General features: G+C 31.9%; 2 protein-coding genes across 8 annotated transcripts in view; one reads left to right on the forward strand and one right to left on the reverse strand.

Moving 5' to 3' along the window:
• LOC145322525 (activin receptor type-1B-like) overlaps positions 1-20,435 on the reverse strand; it is a 279,945-nt gene that overhangs the window by 158,836 nt on the left and 100,674 nt on the right. The gene's annotated exons all lie outside the window — the stretch shown is intronic.
• LOC145322524 (protein spire homolog 1-like) overlaps positions 1-20,435 on the forward strand; it is a 199,256-nt gene that overhangs the window by 63,785 nt on the left and 115,036 nt on the right. The window lies entirely within an intron of this gene.

Raw genomic sequence — 20,435 nt, forward strand, 5'->3', positions numbered from 1 at the left:
TATATAATTCTTCAACCTTTCATTCTACACTTTTTTTTCTCATCAATGATTATTTTCGACTGGAAGAATAGTTAAAAGCAAGTGTTTTTCTTTAGATGAAAAATCCCTCTTAATTATTTTTGATAAGAAAATCAGTGTGAAGGTAATTTAGAAAAATTTATTTCGCCCAAAATATCTTAGAATGATTAATTTTCTTTAAAATTTCCTATTACATCATAACCAACTAGTAAAGATTGATTAATTCTAAAATTGATTTTATTTTTGGTTAAACTCGATTTAGATTTAACTGGAACAGAATTAGTTTTTTTTTATTACCCTTGTTTTAATACTTATTATGACATTGACCTTTTGGTAATTAATTCTTAACATTTTAATAGCGCAGCTACGTTTGAATGTGAGGTATTTCTCCGTTTGTCGGTCTGGCTCTCTCTCATCAATCAACAAGAGTACAATTTCTTATGATATTACGCTACGCAGCCTCTCTATGCGTCGTTTTATGTGCTATATAAGAAAGCTTGCTTAATAATCATTACATTTACCAAATTCATTATAAGAGTTTCTTTACTTCATAGCTTAAATTTTGTGTTAGATTATTTGTCTAGCGAATGAGGAATTGGGATTACCGATTACTTGGACTTGACTTGCAAAAAGCGTTTATTTATTTTTAGTCATAATACGGAATGTTGACAAAACAAAGAAATAAAAATATCGCTTTAAAAAATTAAAATGTAGCTTTGCTACGAGCATAAACTTAAAGTAATGCAAAATTAGAAATTATCATTCACCATTTTAAAATGTAATAGATATATAAAATGATTTATTCAAAATGGTCATTTTTGCACCATATTTGAATGTGCAAAGACGTGCAAGGGTGGGGAATGGGATAAAGGGGTGTTTAGTCCTTCTCAATCTTTGAAATCCCGCATTTATTTACCTAATTTTTTACCCCTCATAACTTTGAAACTTCTCATTGTACACACCCTTGAAAAAAAAGCTTGGACGTCCCTATGAATGTGCTTAATTTATGAAAATTAATACTAAAAATGACAGTAATTTTCTTTTCTTATAAAAGGCATAATATATCAATTACTGCTTTTCCCATGTTTATATATTTTCAGGACACTTGAATTAGTGTACTATCTTCAATAGAAAAAAAGTTATCTAAGCCTCTATTGGCGTATGTAAAATCCAACCGAGCATTATATTTGAAATATGTAGATCTCTTATAAATAAAAGGATAAGTAATATAACCAAAATAATTATAAGTAATGTTTTATCATGTTTTTATGGAACTTAATGGATAAGACGATCGACTATAACTGCATGTACATCCCCAATAATAATGAACAAAATAATGCATTCTGTAGATTAAAATTATTGGTTGAATAGTTTAGTTAGTTTAAACCAACCAATCAAGATTCAATAATACTGTACTTTCAGATTTATTCATATTTTAAAAATTCATTAAATTGCAAATAAATTCTTAATTTACTGATCAGTTATTTGCTGTTATAGCTGAAACTAATTTGTTAAGCTAAACATCCTGTCTAGATCTGTAATACCGGCGGCCACCAACAATTCAGGGGTCTAAAGGGATAAGACAATGGCCGATAGATTGATGTACATATCCCAAATAATGATACTCAAAATTACCCCTTCTGTACCTAGATTGAAATTGGTGGCTGAAACGTTGGAACACTTAATTTAATGAATTAACCAATCAAAATTCACTCAAGTCTCCAAAGTTGTAAGCCAACGAATAGGAAAGCGTTATTATAAAACTTTGGGGAATTGTGTAATAATTAGCCTATTGTCCCCACTCTCTCTACCAAGAATTAAATTCTAGCACAGACCTTAAATGCACGAATGCATCGTATTATAGACAGCTTTCCGAGGATAGTAAAATGAAAATTATAAGATTAATTTAATTCGAATTAAGTTCGCCAAGAGATACCAAAGACCCGGGCCAACTAAACTGGTATTGATTTTAGGATATTTGTTTTATTATTCGTGGAAAATTGTTTGTATTAAGATATGATACTTAATTTTAATACCAAACTGAAAATGTTGGACTTAACCCATTTTAGATTATTATCTTTGTTTTTGTCTAATTTTAAAATTTCATTAATTGTACATTAAATATTTAAAAAGAATGATTGCTAATACATTGAAATTGAAGAGCTTCCCTTTGCAAAGCATTTTAAAGTTTTAAACTATTACTTATGTTAATATAATACAATATTTTACTGTACATTTTTTATAGAAAATTTCCAATGGATAATAGCTTTCATAATCAATTTATGCAATATTATATTTTGCTAAACATATTCAAATCTTTTAAAGTACAATTCAGAAGATATTTGCTTTCATATTTAAATCATATGAATCGTATGAATGATTTGTTTAGTAGCGCAGCTACTTTATACCTAGTGCATTACGTAAATACGTTCGTTATCAACATTTAGAAAATCATTTCTATCAAAAATTATCATTCTATTTTTTATAACTGTCTTGTCTGCTACTTATATACAAAATTGTCCTTGTTTAAAAAGCGTTTCATAGTGAAGAAGCACTTTCCCTTATTTATTTACATATTTTTATGGCTGAGTTTTCAAACCTCTTTTTTTAAGGTTCTCGTTTTCATATGTAGATCAAGCTTCGTCTGTGAGTTATGCAACTATTCTACATCCTCTCTTCCCCCCCGTTTAAAATTTAAACTCAAAAAGATTAATCTAAAATTTTTTTTTTCTCAAAAAAAGCAGTCTTTTCCTGTATTTTTTACTGTATGGCTTTAAAACCGATTAATATCCGCTGGATTTAAACCGGTTCTCAGTCATACTGAAGTATCATGTATAGCAACGCATTGCAGACAATTTTCCACGAGTTTTAAAATAAAAATCTTAATATTAATGCCAGTTTTGTTAGCCATGGCCTTCGGTCCCTCGGGTCTTACAAAACTGTTTTTAAACTCATAATTTTCATTTTATTATCCGCTGAAAGTTGTCTATAATACAATACAATAAATGATGTTATTTTATGATCCTGTTATTTTGATCGGCGGAAAAGATGTTTTTATCTGCCTAATATTTTGTATGAGAGTGACATAACATTGATTTATATTACTGCAAAATTGCATAATATAACTGATTTTATGCATAAAAAATGTGCAAATCTTATGATATACCCTCTTTTACAGTTTACAATTTTAACAAGGATAGGCATGTCCATGAAAATAGCAATCTAATAATATCATGAAGTTTTAGCAGACACGAATATATATCATGTAAAGCTTTTAAAGTTAAAAGGGGGGGGGGGGGCGAAAGTGACACTTTTTGAAACCAAAACTAAAAGTCAACAAAGGAACTCAACTAAAAAAAGAGTTACAGGTCTGAGATTTTGCATGGCAGTTGCTTTATAGGGGTACAATATGGAACTGTGAAGAAACGGCGGCGCAACCGCCGAAAACCGCCGTTTCCCGCCGAATTTTTTTTTGCCTTTTCTCGGCGGTTTTTGGCGGTTGCGCCGCCGTTTCTTCACAGTTTTATATTGTACCCCTATAAAGCAACTGCCATGCCAAATGCTAGACCTGTAACTCTTTTTTTAGTTGAGTTCCTTTGACTTTTAGTTTTGGTTTCAAAAAGTGTCACTTTCGCCCCCCCCCTCCCTTTTTCTATTATATACCTAATTATTTTATTCATAAGATTTTTGAAATACTGATTCAAATTACAACAAGGTACAATTTTATAAGCGAAGGCGAAGTCCTAAAAATAGTATCTTTATTTAGGCAGTTTTGCAAAAATTTACTTACAATTTTGTTTAGACTTATATCTTATATTCTGCTTATTCAGTTCTGACACTCTAATAGTGTTAAAGTTTGTTTTTATTACCGTTTCAAAGCTTTTATGGATGTTGTTATCCTTGTTCTAGATACAAAATAGGTAGACATATTATAGAGTAGCCTAGCGTGGAAAAAAAATGCAAGTACATAGTCGTGTTTTCATGTTTTCATATAATAGCAATAATTAAGATGAATTAATCCTACACAGCCCTCTTAAATCCTATCAAGATTTTTACATAATTTTTCTAGATACAATAGAAATAGAAGCATTTCTATGCTTTCGTTTGTTAGTCATTTATTTATAATTTTTTTTTTACAATTCGCAGCAGGGTGTCGGAGCCGTATAATTTTGATGCGGCTCCGGCTCCGGCTCCAGCTCCGGCTCCGGCTCCAGCTCCGGCTCCGGCTCCCACCTTAAAATTAATATATCAATTTTTTTTTCATTATTGAATTTGATAAAATAAAATAAATAATATAAAATATTTTGCTTTTATTTGATTAAAGCTATATAAAAGTAGAAGGATGTGTGTCTATTTGTTAAGTAACAATAGTTTTTCAGTTTATTATATGAAAATAGACCGTTGCCAAATTATAATATTACTTTAAAAAATCATTTTTAGCTAGTCCGGAGCCGTTGTTAACGAAAAATACGGCTCCGGATCCGGCTCTGGCTCCACTAAAAATGTTGCTGCTCCCGGCTCCGGAACCCTGATTCGCAGACAGATATACTCAAAACATGCGATTACTTGCTTATTGTCACTAATTACATTTACTGAGTATGCTATAAATTTCCTTTTTTACTGTTTATAAGTTAATTGTTTTAATTTAAACTAAAAGGCCATTAGAAACGAATTACATCAAGTGAAGAATATTATTGTAAATTTGATATTGAAAAACTAAATAGAAAAAAAACCCTGAATCTAATACTAATTAAGGAGTAGAGTGTTAAATATTACGGTAGATTTGCAGTCTGTATAAAAAATCAGGGAATGATTTTTCATCTGAAGAAAAGTTATTTTGCACATTACTTTTCAGCTGGATAATGTAATACATTATTAAATTTACATAAATAAAGGAACTGAGGTTTTAAAGTTGAAGGCAAAATAGTTTTTTCTTCAGATAAAGCATCCCTGCCTGCATTTGTCTCTATTATCATGACATTAATTTGACAAGTACACCGCTCAATCTTAACAAACGTTTTTTGTTAATATGCTTCCTTTTTATGCATTACTTGCATTTTTGTACATCATTATCTGTCGACATTTTAAATTTTCCAAGAATTTGTCAAAATGTATTAACAAGGACAATTGTGTTTATTATAAGTGATACAATAATTAACAGAATAATATCAATCTATAATACACAGTAGAATGATGTCTGTCTGTCTGTCCACCTGTCTGAAGTTTAAGATGTCAGTAACAGCTAAACCGATTGGGCTCTTCTTCAGGGAATATACCAACTGGGTATTTAATAGTTTTAAGCTAATTTTTGGAGGGTGGGACACCCCCAACCTTCCTAAAAAAAAGAAAAATACCCTCCTCCCCCTCAAAAAAATCTATACTATTTCTTACTCAAGTGCCCCTAGAGGCCTTATAGTATAAGTAATAATTTGTATATGAATCACTAAATTTGACATTTTCTTGTATTGTTTATTTAATGATAAGCCAGCAATTTATCGGTTATGATATCATTATCGGACCAAGCTATAGTAGCTTACATAGCCTAAAACCTGCCTATAACAAAGAAAAGCTTCTCTTAACATTTAAACAAATAGAATAAGCTGTTCAAGAGATATTAATGGAAATTATTAAGACATTTGATGAATAGGGGCTCATTGATCTTTTTAATGATCTTTCAGTTTCAACAGTTAATGGTGCAATTCTTTGTCACCCAATTAGACGTTCATTTAATGTAGCTAAAGTTTAGAAACTGATTGATATCCCCTGGATTAGAACTGTTTCTTAGCCATCCTGAAAAATTATGTATAGCATTATATTACACATAATTTTTCACAAAAAAATCATAAAAGTAATACTAGTTTTGTTAGCCCGGGCTCACAAAACTTGTTTCAATCTAAGTTTTCATTTTAACATCCGCGAAAAGCTTTTTATACAATAATAAAACGATGCAATGCGATAATGAACAATTCACATTCGTTGGCTTAAGAGCTGTAGGTATTTTGATTATATCTTGATTGTTTGGTTCAAATTAAACAATGTCAAAATATTTTAATCCATATTATTAATATACAGAAGTGGTAACCTTGTTCATTATCACTGGGAATGTACATCAATTTGTCATCCACTGTCTTATTATTTAAGATTCCTGGATATTCCGGCTATTTATATAATTAAGTTAGTTTGTAGAAACTGCACTAAACCAAATGAAGCTTTGTGACTCAATGAGTTGAATTCAAACTAATTATCTAATCAAAATACAGGTTAAACTTTGTGTGTGTGTGTGTGTGTGTGTGTAAGAGTGTGTGTGAGTGTTTGTGTATGTGTGGTGATTATAAGAGAGATATTACTTAATCTTAAGGATAGATATCATTGTTCTTAAAAAAATATTTCATTCGTTTGTTACTAAAAGATACCCCCCCCCCCCAGAAGTCTTTTAGCCAAAGAATAAGGGAACGTCCTTTTAAAACTTTGGGTACCAGAATAAATTACAGTCCAATGTCCTTTCCCTCTCTGATTATTGTTATTTTCTTAAAACCATACCATACCACTTAAGTACTCAAGAACTGTTATGTATATAATTGTTGAACAATCGCACAAAACCATAAAAGATTTTAACCAATTATCTAGTTTAAAAATAAGTTTTGATATAATATTTCCCTGTAATAAAGCAATAGGATGTCAGTCCGTATGTAAGGAATGATCTCGCTAACCGCTGAACCAATATGGTTCTCCTTTATATTGAAGCTTCTCGTTCTGTATACTGTGACATGCAAATTCTTACGTGCGAAATAAAACGTTTAAAATTGGGGATTCAGGTTTGGTTTGTTTAACATATCTTTCATCATTCATTCCCTCTAAAAGTTAAAATAATGGATCTTTAGGAATAAGACAATGGGCGATAAATTGATGTACAACTCCAATTAGGATAAACAAAAATACTTATTCTGTAGATTGAAATTATTAGTGGAAATTGCTGTTTTGTATAGGGTGAGATGGGCATAACCGGTAATTTTTTCGGTTTTTTGAAAAAAAAATGGGGTAAATATTAATATTTTTAAATGGGACCAAGACCATTAGAAAGCTTACGGAAAGTACTCTCAGGTCCTAATAGGACGTTATCCTAGGACTTTTAGAAGTTTGTCATAATTGGACTCAAAGAAATTACCGATAAATGCCCCATGGTGGGGCATTGTGGGTAACGTCTTTTCAACCTAAAAAAAATCGATGAAAAACGGCCAAACGGCCAGTCAAACAAAAATAATCATAATTAGTATAGGTTATAGGGATTATCCACAAAAAAATTCATAAAGATCGGACTATTCCTTCTATTTCAAAAATTATTTTTTTTAAAAGACGAGAAATTTCGATTTTTTTTTCACAAAAATTTTCTTGAAAAATAAAATTTAAATTTTTTTATATAAAAAAACACCTGTTCTATTCACTTTTTGGCCTAATTCTTAAAAAGCCCATATTAAATTTTAGATTTTACCAAAGAAAACCTGAAATTGATCTTAAAAATCGAATTTGAATTTTTTTTCGACGTTACCGAAAAATACCCCGCGCGAACTTTGGTCATTTTTGAAAAAAATATAAACTCTACATTTAAGCTCTCAACGGATTTGGAAAGAGCGGGCAATTCTTAGTTCAAAAGGTTTTTACGGATCAGTTCTAGTTCTTACCAATTTTTGTGTAGGTCGATCTTTATACACCTAGGTGAAAAAATTTTTGGAAAAAAAAAAATTTTCGTCCAACTTTGAGACCCAAAAAGTACCCTTAAGATTCACCTCACAAAAATTTCATTTTATACTTTTTTGTAGGCAATTTAATAAGAAACAAATTTGGTTTTATGTTTTTTTTCTGTCAGTCGATTAGAACATGGAGATAAATGTCATTTTCTGAAGGTGGATAAAAAATTACCGGTAATGCCCCTTACCGGTTAATGCCCCGCTTGACCCTAACCCAATCATTGTATAATAAAATTCCTAAAATATTTTTAAGACGAATGAGAGAATATGTTTATAAAACTTTGGGTACCAGTATAATTTACATTCCTCCCTCCCTCATTGGTTTAAAATAAATAGCACCTAGAGAAGGTCAAAAAGACTGTTAGGAACCCTAAACATAAGTCAATTAGTCTTGTGACGGACATACAGACAGACAGACAGACAGACAGACGGACTGACCTACGGACAGTACCCAAACCATAAGTCAATTAGTAAAATGCTACCGACACGCTAGAATTAACTTCCCTTATTCTACATAGACATAGTACAGGCATAGGTTTTATGAAGAATTTTTTTGCAATCGAAAAAGATTTTTTTGTTTCAGGGGGGGGGGTATCTGTTCTCTTTCTGTCTTTCTGCACGTGTAAGCCTTTACTAACCCTTCGTATTAACGTTTGTGATATTTTTTCCATAACTGTCTTTTTAACATAGATGTTACAGAATCTTTTTAAAAGTATCTCAATGTTTCTACACCTTTTTTAGTCATTGTTGTCCATATATAGTTTTTAGTAGATTTAAAAATCTATTTTTAGAATATTATTCTTTGTTATGTACTTCCCCTTCATTTAATGATGGCAGACAGACTTAGGGTCTGATCTTGTACTTTGTACTATTTCTGTACATACTGGCTTTCTCGAGTTTTACAAATATTTTTAAAGAAGTTTATTTATGAAAATGTTCAAACAAGTGATTTTAAAAACTAAATAGGTATACATTCTATTATATTATATAAAGTAGTGAGTTTTTTTTGTTTATAGCTTAAGATTTCGAACCTAACCGATTGCGTTCTTTATTTTAGGGAAGCTTCACATAGGTCCTGGGATGGAGGTTGTTTTATTTTTAGAATCATGCCTTGGGATGGTTTTGGGCTATTTTTCGCCAACTTCTTACCCCGTTGTGTAAATAGAGGCATTTACAGAATTTAGTTGTTGTATATTTTAAACTAGCGTACATTATCGGACTACTGTTCATCCTGTCATTCATTTAATGTTGTTGCAGGTCCTTACTACCCAGCGTATCCCCTCCCCCCCCAACACACACATACACACACAGCGTATCCCCAGGCCTCGGTCAAAACTTTTAAATTATTACAATTTCGTTTCAACATTAGAAATACAAATTATAAATTATCTGAAGCTTCCCTGTTAACATTGAAGGACCAATTTACATTTTATTTACAAGTTTTTTTTTTACAAGAACTATAGTAAAAATGTCATATTCAGTGAATTACTGTATAATACTTTACTTCTGCTATTAATGTTAGCTTGATTGCTTCACTACTTATAGTCTTTCCAATATGGCTTCAAACCTGATTTATATTCGCTGGATTAGAACCATTTTTGAGCAATACTGAAAAATCATATATTGTATCGTGTATTATAGACGATTTTCAAAAAATATTAAATCATAGATGTATTACCAGTTTTGTTGTACCCGAGGTTACAATTTTCCATTTACTATCCCCGAAAAGCTGAATACTAATACCTATTAAAACTATACAAGTTTATGAAAACATTGTACCTAAAACACAATTTTTATAATTGTATTTGTCATGTAATAAATGCAATGTTGACAGGGATTAGGTCTTTTTGTCCTAGGTAGCCCATTAAAAACGCCTGCAAGGGTCACACAAACATTTATAGAAAAATACGCATTTTTACACATTTCTGAAGAAAAAAACAAGGATTAATTTATTCATGACTAACACTGATAACTAGCACAGTTAGCCTAATATAAAAGTGACAGGATGTCGATATGTCTATCTGTGTGTACCGAATGATCTTGCCAACTGCTGGACCAATATTGTTTTTCCTTTTCAATGCAGCTTCTCATATGTCCAGGAAAGGTCTATAACTATTTTCCAAGAGAAATCGCACCTTGAAGAAAATTCTCCCACCCAATTTTTTTTTACTTTTACTTTTGAATCAAAAAGTAGGGAGTATGATTTGGAATTCTTAGAATCAGTCAATTAACAATAGACATTAAAGTAAGGTACATTTATCTAAACGATTTGAAAGTAAGGAATCGTCGAACGAACGTTGTGCAAAAAAAAGTTCATACTATAGGAAGCTACGCAACTAAAATTCAAATGCATCCTAAAAGTGTGAGCCTTTGTTATTTTATTAGGTAAATTTACTTCAGTATCCCACAAATCATCAAGTGGGCCATGAGTGCCCCCCTTCCCCTAATTTGAGATGATTGATTATATTAGGTTAGGTAAAGTAAGGTTTATTAGGAGAACCATGCGGATATAGATTACCCAACAAGTGCCAAAAAAGATTTATTAATAATAATAAAATCAATATTTGTGTGGGAGGGGGGGGGGGTGGCTACTGGAGATTGAGGGAAATTATTGCAACGTTAAGTGCACAATGGAGGTAAAACTGCCTAAATATTACCTTTTTTTGAGGTATTTTAGCATGCTTTTTCCATTTGGGGTTTTTTGATTTTAAGAAAGAGGTTTAGTTTCAGTAGCGATAGCATACAACTTAAGTCTGACTATCTAAGGTAAGAAAAATCACATATTTTATTTTTAATATTTTACCAATTTTACTAGCTTACCTATTTATTTGAAGAAAAAAAGATTTCTGGATTTCAAAAAGGCCTGAGTTGACTATCTTTGGTTTTAAGTTAAAAATTGACAGGGCCTTGGTGTGCTGCTAAATTGTTACTTTTACAGGGATAAAGAATATTTTAATTTTGTGGTTTGGGTTTTTATTTTGGGTGTGGTGAGGTTAGATTTTATTATTATTTTATTAGTTTGCTTTAAAACATAATACAAATAAATAATTGATGTATTATTTTTATTATTTTTTGGTTAAAACCCCTCTATTTTAAAGAAGATTTTATATCTCTATTCTTGTTCATGAATAAAATCATTCTTGATTAATATTTATAAGAAAACAAACATTATTTTGATTGCTAATGCTAATGTCGTATGGGTGAGTTGCACCTGGACTGAACAGTCAACTTGTCAACTCAAGGCCAGACTCTTGGTCCTTCACCTCATACCCGTGGTACAGTACATTACAGACAACCAACTCTCTGTGATGCACGACCTTTGTCTGAGAAGTCCTAACTGTGCATGGTAACGAGTTGCGCCTGTTTTGGGCCAAGGCATTCCCCCCACTCTAACTATTTACGTCGCGCATCTGACATAGTAGCAGTGGGAACCATTTTTAACGTCTTTAGTTATGACGCGGTGTCGGACCGAGATTCGAACCTAACACCTTCCCGACGACGAGCGGATGCGCTACGTGTTGAGCCACGGTCGCGGGTCTACATTATTTTGATTAGTGGAATAGTTAATTGCAAAAAAATTTGTGTTAAAAGTATTTTTAGCAGATTTTTGTTTCCTTTATCCATATTTGTTGTATAGGTGTGTAATTATTGTATTATGATCCCTCCGGGGTCTCTGCATCTTGTTTGTATGCCCGGCTAGCTGCCCAACTAAATTACCTTTAATTAAACATTACATTATTTTTATTTCCTTCACATTATTTCTAGAAAGAGAGAGGGGACACTGGGCTGTAAATTACACTAGTACCTAAAGTTCTGTGAATACTTTCTCTCATTTGTTGGATTAGAAATTTTGGATACTTCTATATGCTACATAAGTGATAATTTTGTTCATCATGATTGGGGATGTGTATCAATTAATGTCATTGTATTTACCTTTCAAATCTTTGATTATTTACCTTTTTATGGAAGCGAAGCTACTAGTATACATTTTGAGGTCAGGAATCTAACATGGAAAAATAATTAGATCAAAGCATGCCAATAGGCAATAAGAAGCTGGATTGATAGTTTTATTAGTCAATAAAGTATAAATCACCTTTAATTGCTGTTTTATGTTTTTTTTCAGGAGACAGCTATTTAACTTTGGCATAAATTAATCTACAAACCTTACTTCAACCAAATATATGTATATAAGAATATTTGACGCTTCCTAGCTCTTGTGAATAAGTATACTCTTGAAGAATTATAGCTATCTCAGGGAAAAAGGCACGGATCTAAAGGGATAAGACAATTGCAGATAAATTGATGTATATCCCCAATGATGATACAAAAAAATTACCTCTTCTGTAAAGTGCAATTAGTGTTTGGACATTCAACTAAATAAATGAACCCATCAAAATTTGTTAAAAGTCCCCAGGTTGTTATTCCAACAAATAAAAAACACTATTATAAAACTTTGGAGACTAGTGTTAGTAAAAAGCCCAATGTCTCCTTTCCCATGGAAAATAACAGGCTTTAAAAACAAATTTTCATAGAATTTGATGACGGATTTATCATCCATTGTTCTATCCCTATCTCCGTGGTAAATGGTAACCGCCAAAATTGGCATGAAATCACAAGTTGCAAAATTGTGTAGACATATGCAATTCTAAATGTGTATTTAACCACGGATTCCAGGGATAGGTTTGTGGAATATTAAAAAATCCTTCCCTTATTCTGGTTTAAGCCTGTTTTTGGGGCTTTGGCGAGAAGAAAGGGTTGTAAATTTTTTGGGGTGATTTTCTCCCTCCTTCCTGAGACATATCCAAGTCTAAATGTGAATGTACTTATTCATCAGGGCAAGAATCACAAATTCTGACAAATATTGAGGGAAAGAAAGAGTTGTAAATTACTTTTAACTGTCTACAACCTCTCTGTTGCTCAACAGCTTGTTTCTTAAGAGATATCTATCCTATACTCAGTCAAAAAGTGTCATTATTAAGACAAATTGTATTTTATTTTTTCACCTTACTAAATATTAATAATCTGTTATTGTTAAATAAGGAAATATTACCAGTAAAATAATTTTTCTTCGGGTAACCTATCCCCATCCATGGTTTAAGGCTAAGTAGACAACAATAATAATAATCCGCAACCCTTTATTCAACCTTTTTATTTCAACTCAGGGATCCAGGGATATAATTATGGAAGATAAATAAAGCGTCCTTAATTATTTTATTTGTTAAGTTTTTCATTTGGTAGCTTGGTATTAAATGTGGGGGGAGAAATACAAGTTGACAAATTTAAACGCTATTGACCGTTCCCTCTCTGTTTTTAACCGGATGTTATGTATTTAGTGTTTTTTGTGTGTATTTAGAAGCAAATTATGGTCACAATTTTGACATATTAGCTAATTTTTGCCAAAAATCTTAATTTCCTTATTCAAATAGATGACATTAATTTATCATTTAAGTACATTTGAGTTTGTTTAGGTAAAGGAAGATCTGTATAAGCCCCACAGGGTTAAAGAGCTTCCCAAAGGAAACATATCTATCTATAGCAATGATAAAATTGTCAACTTTTATTTTATTCCAATAAGCTGTAATATTGCAGAATAGAATTAGTAGTTGAAACATTGAATACTCGGCTTAATGAACGAACTAATTAAAATTCACTGAAGTCCCCAATCCCCAACGAACTAGAAAACGTTATTTTAAAACTTTGAGGACTAGTGTAATAAACAGCCCATTGTCCCCTTTCGCTCTGGCTAAATTCCTTTAAAAAATTGCAAAATATATTTGATCTTTGTTATTTACTTTTAACACGTTAAAATTGAATGGTTTTACTTTTATTGCCTTTTAAAACTTTAATATCTTACACACAAAAAAAAAATGTTTATTTTTGCAGGCGAATCTTTTTATCATCGCAGAAAGGGTCGGAAAAGGCAATTTTTGTTCGTCACGACTTCGGAGTCCCTCTAATAGATTTACTTGACAAGGGGCATTAAGTTTTGCGGGATGGCTGAATTTCACGCATTTTAGGACTTTTAAAGTTAAGTATTTTTTAAATTGGTTTCATGTCATTTTTGTGTCTTTGAATTACTTTTTCAGTATGGCTTTGAAACTGATTAATATTCACTGAATTAGAACCGGTTCTCAGCTATACTGAAAAATCATGTAGAGCTTCGTATTACAGACAATTTTCAACGAATATTAAAATTAAAATCATTATATTTCGGGGCTAACAAATCTGGTTTTATAATACAATGCGATATATAACTATTTTTGTATAACTTATTTAAAGTTATTGAGGTATATTAAAATTTAAATTTTTAACAGATCATACAAAATAGTAAAAAATTTATACTCTGTTGCATTGTCAGAGCGGTGACACCAACGGTAGACTACTAAGAATGCTTTTGATTAAATTAAATTAAGACTTCCCCGACAAAGGTTGTGGAATAAAATGGGTGCCATTCTTTTTATTCCTGATTCAGATTGTAAATAGTGTTGCAGAGATGGTAGAATATTAAGCAGATTTTAACATTTTTTATCACAGCGGAGATTGGCAGCCGCCTAATAGCCGCCAAACTGCCGCCTTTAAACGGCTTATGAAAAGATAATATAGGGATGGATGGATGGCCAGTTATCAGGTTGGGAGGTAAAATTGGTCTGAATATTTTACTAGATGTTGGACACGTTCTTTTATTCGTTAGTTTGAAAACTTAAGAGGACTTTAAATAATCCTTGATTGGTTAGTACAAAACTAACAATTTCCAAAAAATTCACTAATAATTTTATTCTATCGAAAGGGTTATGTTTGTTTATCATAATTGGCCGAATATTACATTTAATAGTCCTTGTTGGGGGATGTTGAACCTTTATTTACGGTGTGGATTTAAAGGGGGGGGGGGCGAAAGTGACACTTTTTGAAACCAAAACTAAAAGTCAAAGGAACTCAACTAAAAAAAGAGTTACAGGTCTGACATTTTGCATGGCAGTTGCTTTATAGGGGTACAATATGGAAATGTGAAGAAACGGCGGCGCAACCGCCGAAAACCGCCGAGAAAAGGCAACAAAAATTACGGCGGGAAACGGCGGTTTTCAGCGGTTGCGCCGCCGTTTCTTCACAGTTCCATATTGTACCCCTATAAAGCAACTGCCATGCAAAATCTCAGACCTGTAACCCTTTTTTTTAGTTGAGTTCCTTTGTTGACTCTTAGTTTTGGTTTCAAAAAGTGTCACTTTCGCCCCCCCCCCTTACTAAACTTAGATAAGATATTCAGCAGTGATAACCAATGCAAAGCTGATATCTTTCACAGATTTTAATTTAAAAACATAAAAAATAAAGAATATTTTTATACTAAGTATAAAGAGACTCAATATCACGAGGAAGCAAGTCTTTATCAAAAGATTTTCTTGTAATATTAGTAGTTTATGATTTATTTTCTTTTAGGTAGTAACTTTTATGATTACTTAAAAATGAATAGGTATATATTTTTATCATTTTCTAAAGTAAAAAACACCAGAAAATGAGGCTAATTTTTTTTAAATTCCCATAATTTAAACAACCCCTTTCATATTTTAGCTACAAATTAAAAGGTGAAATGGCATGAGACAGCCATTCAAGACTCGTGGGTCAGACACTGTGGGTAACAGAGAAGCTTAGATACAAAAATACTGGTGTGTATTCACTTCCGATGATTATTTCATTCACTCACAGTGTTTCATATTCGCAATTAGACACAGTTAATAAATTCAGGGATCTAAAGGGATAAGAAAATGGTCAATAAAATGATGTACGTTTCATACAAATTTAGGGGTTGAAATGTTTGAACACTCAACTTAATGAACCAACCAATCAAATTCCACTTAAGCCCTCAAAGTTGTTAAGCCAATGAATAGGAAACTGTTAATATAAAACTTTTGGGACTGGTGTAATAAACAGCCCATTGTTCCCCCTCTCTCTGCAGTAAATTAGAGAGGTGGGGTATTATTTGAATAGGGCAGGAAAGATTAAGGTGTATTTTGTGCTGTTGTAATAATATGCGGTTCTGATGTCAAAGTGATACAATTTTGGGTATTGAAGGCACATCTTAAAAAAACTTGTTGATAAATTACTTTCTCATTCACAAAGGGGTTGATAAGCTGGTACATGCAATGGAATAAGGTTTTGTTAAATTGAGTGATGCCTTGGCCTTAAACAGGGCCTTTTTTAAATTTTAGATTGTTCAACTTTTCAACTAGTCAAAGAATAAGTGTTACTTTCAAATTACTATAATTTTTTTTATTGAGTTCAAATGCAACATAACTCTTTTCTTTAATTTTTTGACTAGTGGCAAAACTGCAGTTTTTTTTTAGATTCATTACTCTTTTCTTCAATCCTTGAACTAAATGGTTGTGGTAGTTTAGTTTACTAAGTGTGCGAAAGTGTGTGTGTATATGTGTACCATTCAAGTAGTATGGCTACTCTATAATATGGGGTTTTCCGTCGGGCTGTATATTATTTTGATTTGTTGTTTCATTAATTTGAGTGTCCAAACCTTCAACCACTTATTTTAATCTACAATGGAGGGAATTTTATGTACCATCATTGGGGATATACACTAATTTGGCTAAAAACTGGCTTTAGAATAACTATAACTGCAATTCTCCCAGTAACAATAGTCTGTCCAAATCTCTTTAACTTTGATTCGATTCTAAGATTTCCTATGGTTATCTACATGATTTTAGTATAACAGTTTATTGTTCTTTTTCTCTTAGTTTTTTTGCTGTGCTTCTGATGAGCATAATTCATTGTCCTTGTTAGCGTATACATGCCGCGTTGTTCTACATTAATGTTGTTGTTTGTGCGCGCGCCTTTAGCATTATGAATGCCGCGCAATTTATGATTATCTCTTAAATGAATCGGTTGCAGTGCTGGAACAAATCTGAAATTGTAATGAGTTTTTAATGGACCCATTAGTTTTAGGATCAGATTTATATGATGTACATACTATATACTATTATAGAGGTTATAGGGGGTTATACTTGTTATTTATTGCAATGTTTTTTAGATGCGCAGCATCTCTATAATTCTACTTTACCTTTATTCATGTCTTTCTCTATAGCGTTTGTTAATAGATATTCTGGAAGACCTTATGAACCATATGAAGGGACGGAAGGGACATCTGACTGTAAATTATGTCCTATCTAAAGTTTTTTCATTTATTAACAGAAAACTAGGACTTGTTATTAGTTGGTACAAACAAGCAGTGTTTAAACTTAATTGGGGATGTACATTAATTTATCATCTTATCCCTTAGAATCCCTGAATAGATGCCTTATTTTCCTCCTATCACAGGAAGTAAGGGGACAAAGGGCTGTGTATTACTTTAGGCCCCAAAGTTTTCTCGTTTGCTTTCCAACTTTGGGGACTTTTATTGAATTTTGATTGGTTGGTTCATTATGTCCAAACACTAATTTTAATCTACAGAAGGGATAATATGTGTATCGCCATTTGGGGTGTACACAGTACATCAATAAACGGTCATTGTATTATCCCTTTATATTCTTTAGATTTTAGTTTCTCTTCTTTTTGTCTCTCTTAATTTTAAATTGTTTGTATACGTCTTAATAGTTTATATATTTATTGCTGCGCTTCTTATGGACAAAATTATCCTTGTTTTTATATGCATGAAATCAGTATCTTTCTTTCTCTGCATTTAGCATTCATTTGCAAATTTTATTTGCTGCGGGGCTGGTGCAATCTGCTTATGGGAAGATGCAAGTATTATTCTTCCTGTTCAAATCATTAATAGAAAAAATATGATATATAAATCATCATGACAGGCTGGATGACTTGATTCTTGGGCAGTGCACTTATACTTTGTGATTCAAGCTGGCCACATAATTTTTGGGTACTTTTACTTTGTGATTCAGGCTTGCGTCTTGATGCATACCTTATTGGTTTATTATGTGTTATACTTTTTTTCATGATTAATCCTAGGAAGGGAATTACTTGACTGGGAATTATACTAGTACCCAAAGTTTTACAGGTAAACATGTTTATCTTTCGTTTGCTTAAAAACTTTGGAAACATTTATTAAATCTTGATTGATTGGTTAAGAAGAGATAATACTAAATATTGTTAACCATCATTGGGAATGTACATCGATTTATTATTTATTGTCTTATCCCTTAAGATTCCTGTATCAATCCTCACATTCATGACAATAATATATATTGCAAGTTCAAGGGTAGCCCCCCCCCCCCCCAAATTTCTTATTTATTTACAGGGAATACAAGGATAGGACAATAGATCATAGTTCAATCTTTCTTGGGTGATGAGACAATTGACAATAAATTTATGCTTCTATCCAATGATGATGAACAAAATAACCCCTTTCTTAAATAATGTTTTGAGATTGCTTGTTTGTTTCCATTAATCAAGATTTCATAAAAGTACCCATACTTTTTATGGCAATGAAAGAGACAATGTGCCTATAAAAGTTTGGGTACCCGTAAAAAGTCCCCTTCCTCCCTGTTGTTTATTTTGCATTTCAACAATTTAATGGTTGTGAACTAAAACAATGTTGATCTCATACTTTTAAAAATGAATATTAAACCCCAATGTCCACTGATTGTCGGTGGTGTGATGGGTTTGAATCTCGCCTTATTATGCATTAATAAGTACTGCTGCTATGTTCGACGTTTGATATTTGAAGTATTGAATAGATATCATACTTTTCTTTTAAAAAGTCGAAGCATTTATATTTAGGACTTTTACTTAAAGGTTGTGCTATTAGTTGTACGGTCGTCTGTCTGTCTATAATTCAATTCATGTTTATTTGCATTTTAAGTAAAACCTTGTTATTAACTTACATATGGACATTTGACTCATAAATAACATTTCAAATGGATATAGAATGCAAGTGGATGTTATGACAGGGTAAAAATACGTCAATTTCTGTTGCTAGCTTGGAAATAACTTATTGGGCAGTTCGTTCATCCAATAGGAGGGGAGGGATCGTTGTTTAGCCAGTTACAAGTATATGAGACTCTGGTGTAATATCCAAGTAATAAAAATTCATTCATTTTTGTAATTCAATATAAAATTACAGAGATACAAACAGGCAATAATTGTCGTATGTCTCGCCTAGTAAATGAATGGTGGTGTGTTTATCTGTATTGAACACAGCATAATTGAATAATGTTTATTGGCATTGGGAAGATTAGATAATTTCAGACTAGATAAGTGTTTATCTATGTGTGTGTGTGTCTGTGTATATGTATGTGTGTGTGTGTGTGTGTGTGTTTGCCTATGTTTCTTGGTTCTCACACCTGTCTTAACCACACATTGGTCTGTTTGGGACAAAAATTCAATTGTATCTCAAAAAGAATGGTTTCAATAATCATTATCTTTGTTTTATACTGTTTTTACAAGATACTTCTAATATTTATTTATTGCTTATTATAATATGCATCGTTTGGTTGAGAACCGGTTCTAATCAAGCGGATATAAAATACTGACATTCTGCCATTATTACATGTAACTAGGTGATTTCTACCATTTTGAGGCCATTGTATGTTGTCCTCAGTAATTATAGGCCTCATATCTTGGTGTGCAATTACTTCCACTTATTGTCACATTTGCAGTGTTTCATATTCGCATAAAAACACAATGACTGATAAATAAAAGGGAGATTAAAGATGAGATTGAATCAAAGGGGCGCTTCTTTTTAAAGAGAGGGGATAATAATAACGTTGTCTTAACAACTTTGGGGACTTTACTGAATTTTGATTGGTTGGTTCATTAAGTTGTGAGTTTAAACGTTTCAAATACCAATTTTAATATACAGAAGAGGTAATTGTATAATCATTGGGGACGTACATCAATTTTTCGGCTATTGTCTTATCCCTTTAGATCCCTGCAGTTTCAGCTGTTGTAATAATACTCGGTTAAGATGATTTGATAATGTGATATACGTGCGTAAGTGAATGCCCAATACAGCCACATATCTTATACAATGATAACCACCCTTCTCCACTCTCTCTTTGAATACTCTCTCTCTCTTTCTCTATTTTTCCGCATTTTCTTTCTGTAGGCATTTTTCATTTTTAAATTTCTCAAAATTAAAATGTATTATTTTTATCACATTTTTGGGAAGGAATTATATTTCTTGCTGAGGGGAATACTATATGGAGCGATAGCTCATCATTTTTTTCTAGAAAAAGATATATAACAAGTATGATTAATTACGTATCTGTAGAAAATTGTTTATAAAACCAGAAGAGAAATAAGTATATTTTCAATTGTTAGAAATAAGAGGTAGAAAAAAGACTATCTTTTCATGCGATCATTGAAGTCACCCTCGATATTTTTTATAGAATTTACGATATATTCATATATTCTTGTTATAGCTAAAATTTAGTTTTATAAAGTCCATAATATGATTTCTATAGGCTAAACGACACGTTTAAATTGAAGTTATATCAATTTATAGTCCATTGTCAAATCCCTGTATCGCATACTGTGTATGTCCTATCTAAATTTTCACCTCAGGGCCCTCTGCAGTTGATTATAGGGCATGTTTAATTGGCATTCAAATAAGCCCCTTTCATACAGGAATCTAAAGGGATAAGACAATGGCCGATAAATTTATGTACATCCCAAATGATGATACACAAAATTACCCCTACTCTAGATTACAAATAG

The sequence above is a fragment of the Acartia tonsa genome, chromosome 6 (assembly GCF_053477335.1).
Source record: "Acartia tonsa isolate MP-2025a chromosome 6, ASM5347733v1, whole genome shotgun sequence".
Taxonomy (NCBI): Eukaryota; Metazoa; Arthropoda; class Copepoda; order Calanoida; family Acartiidae; genus Acartia; species Acartia tonsa.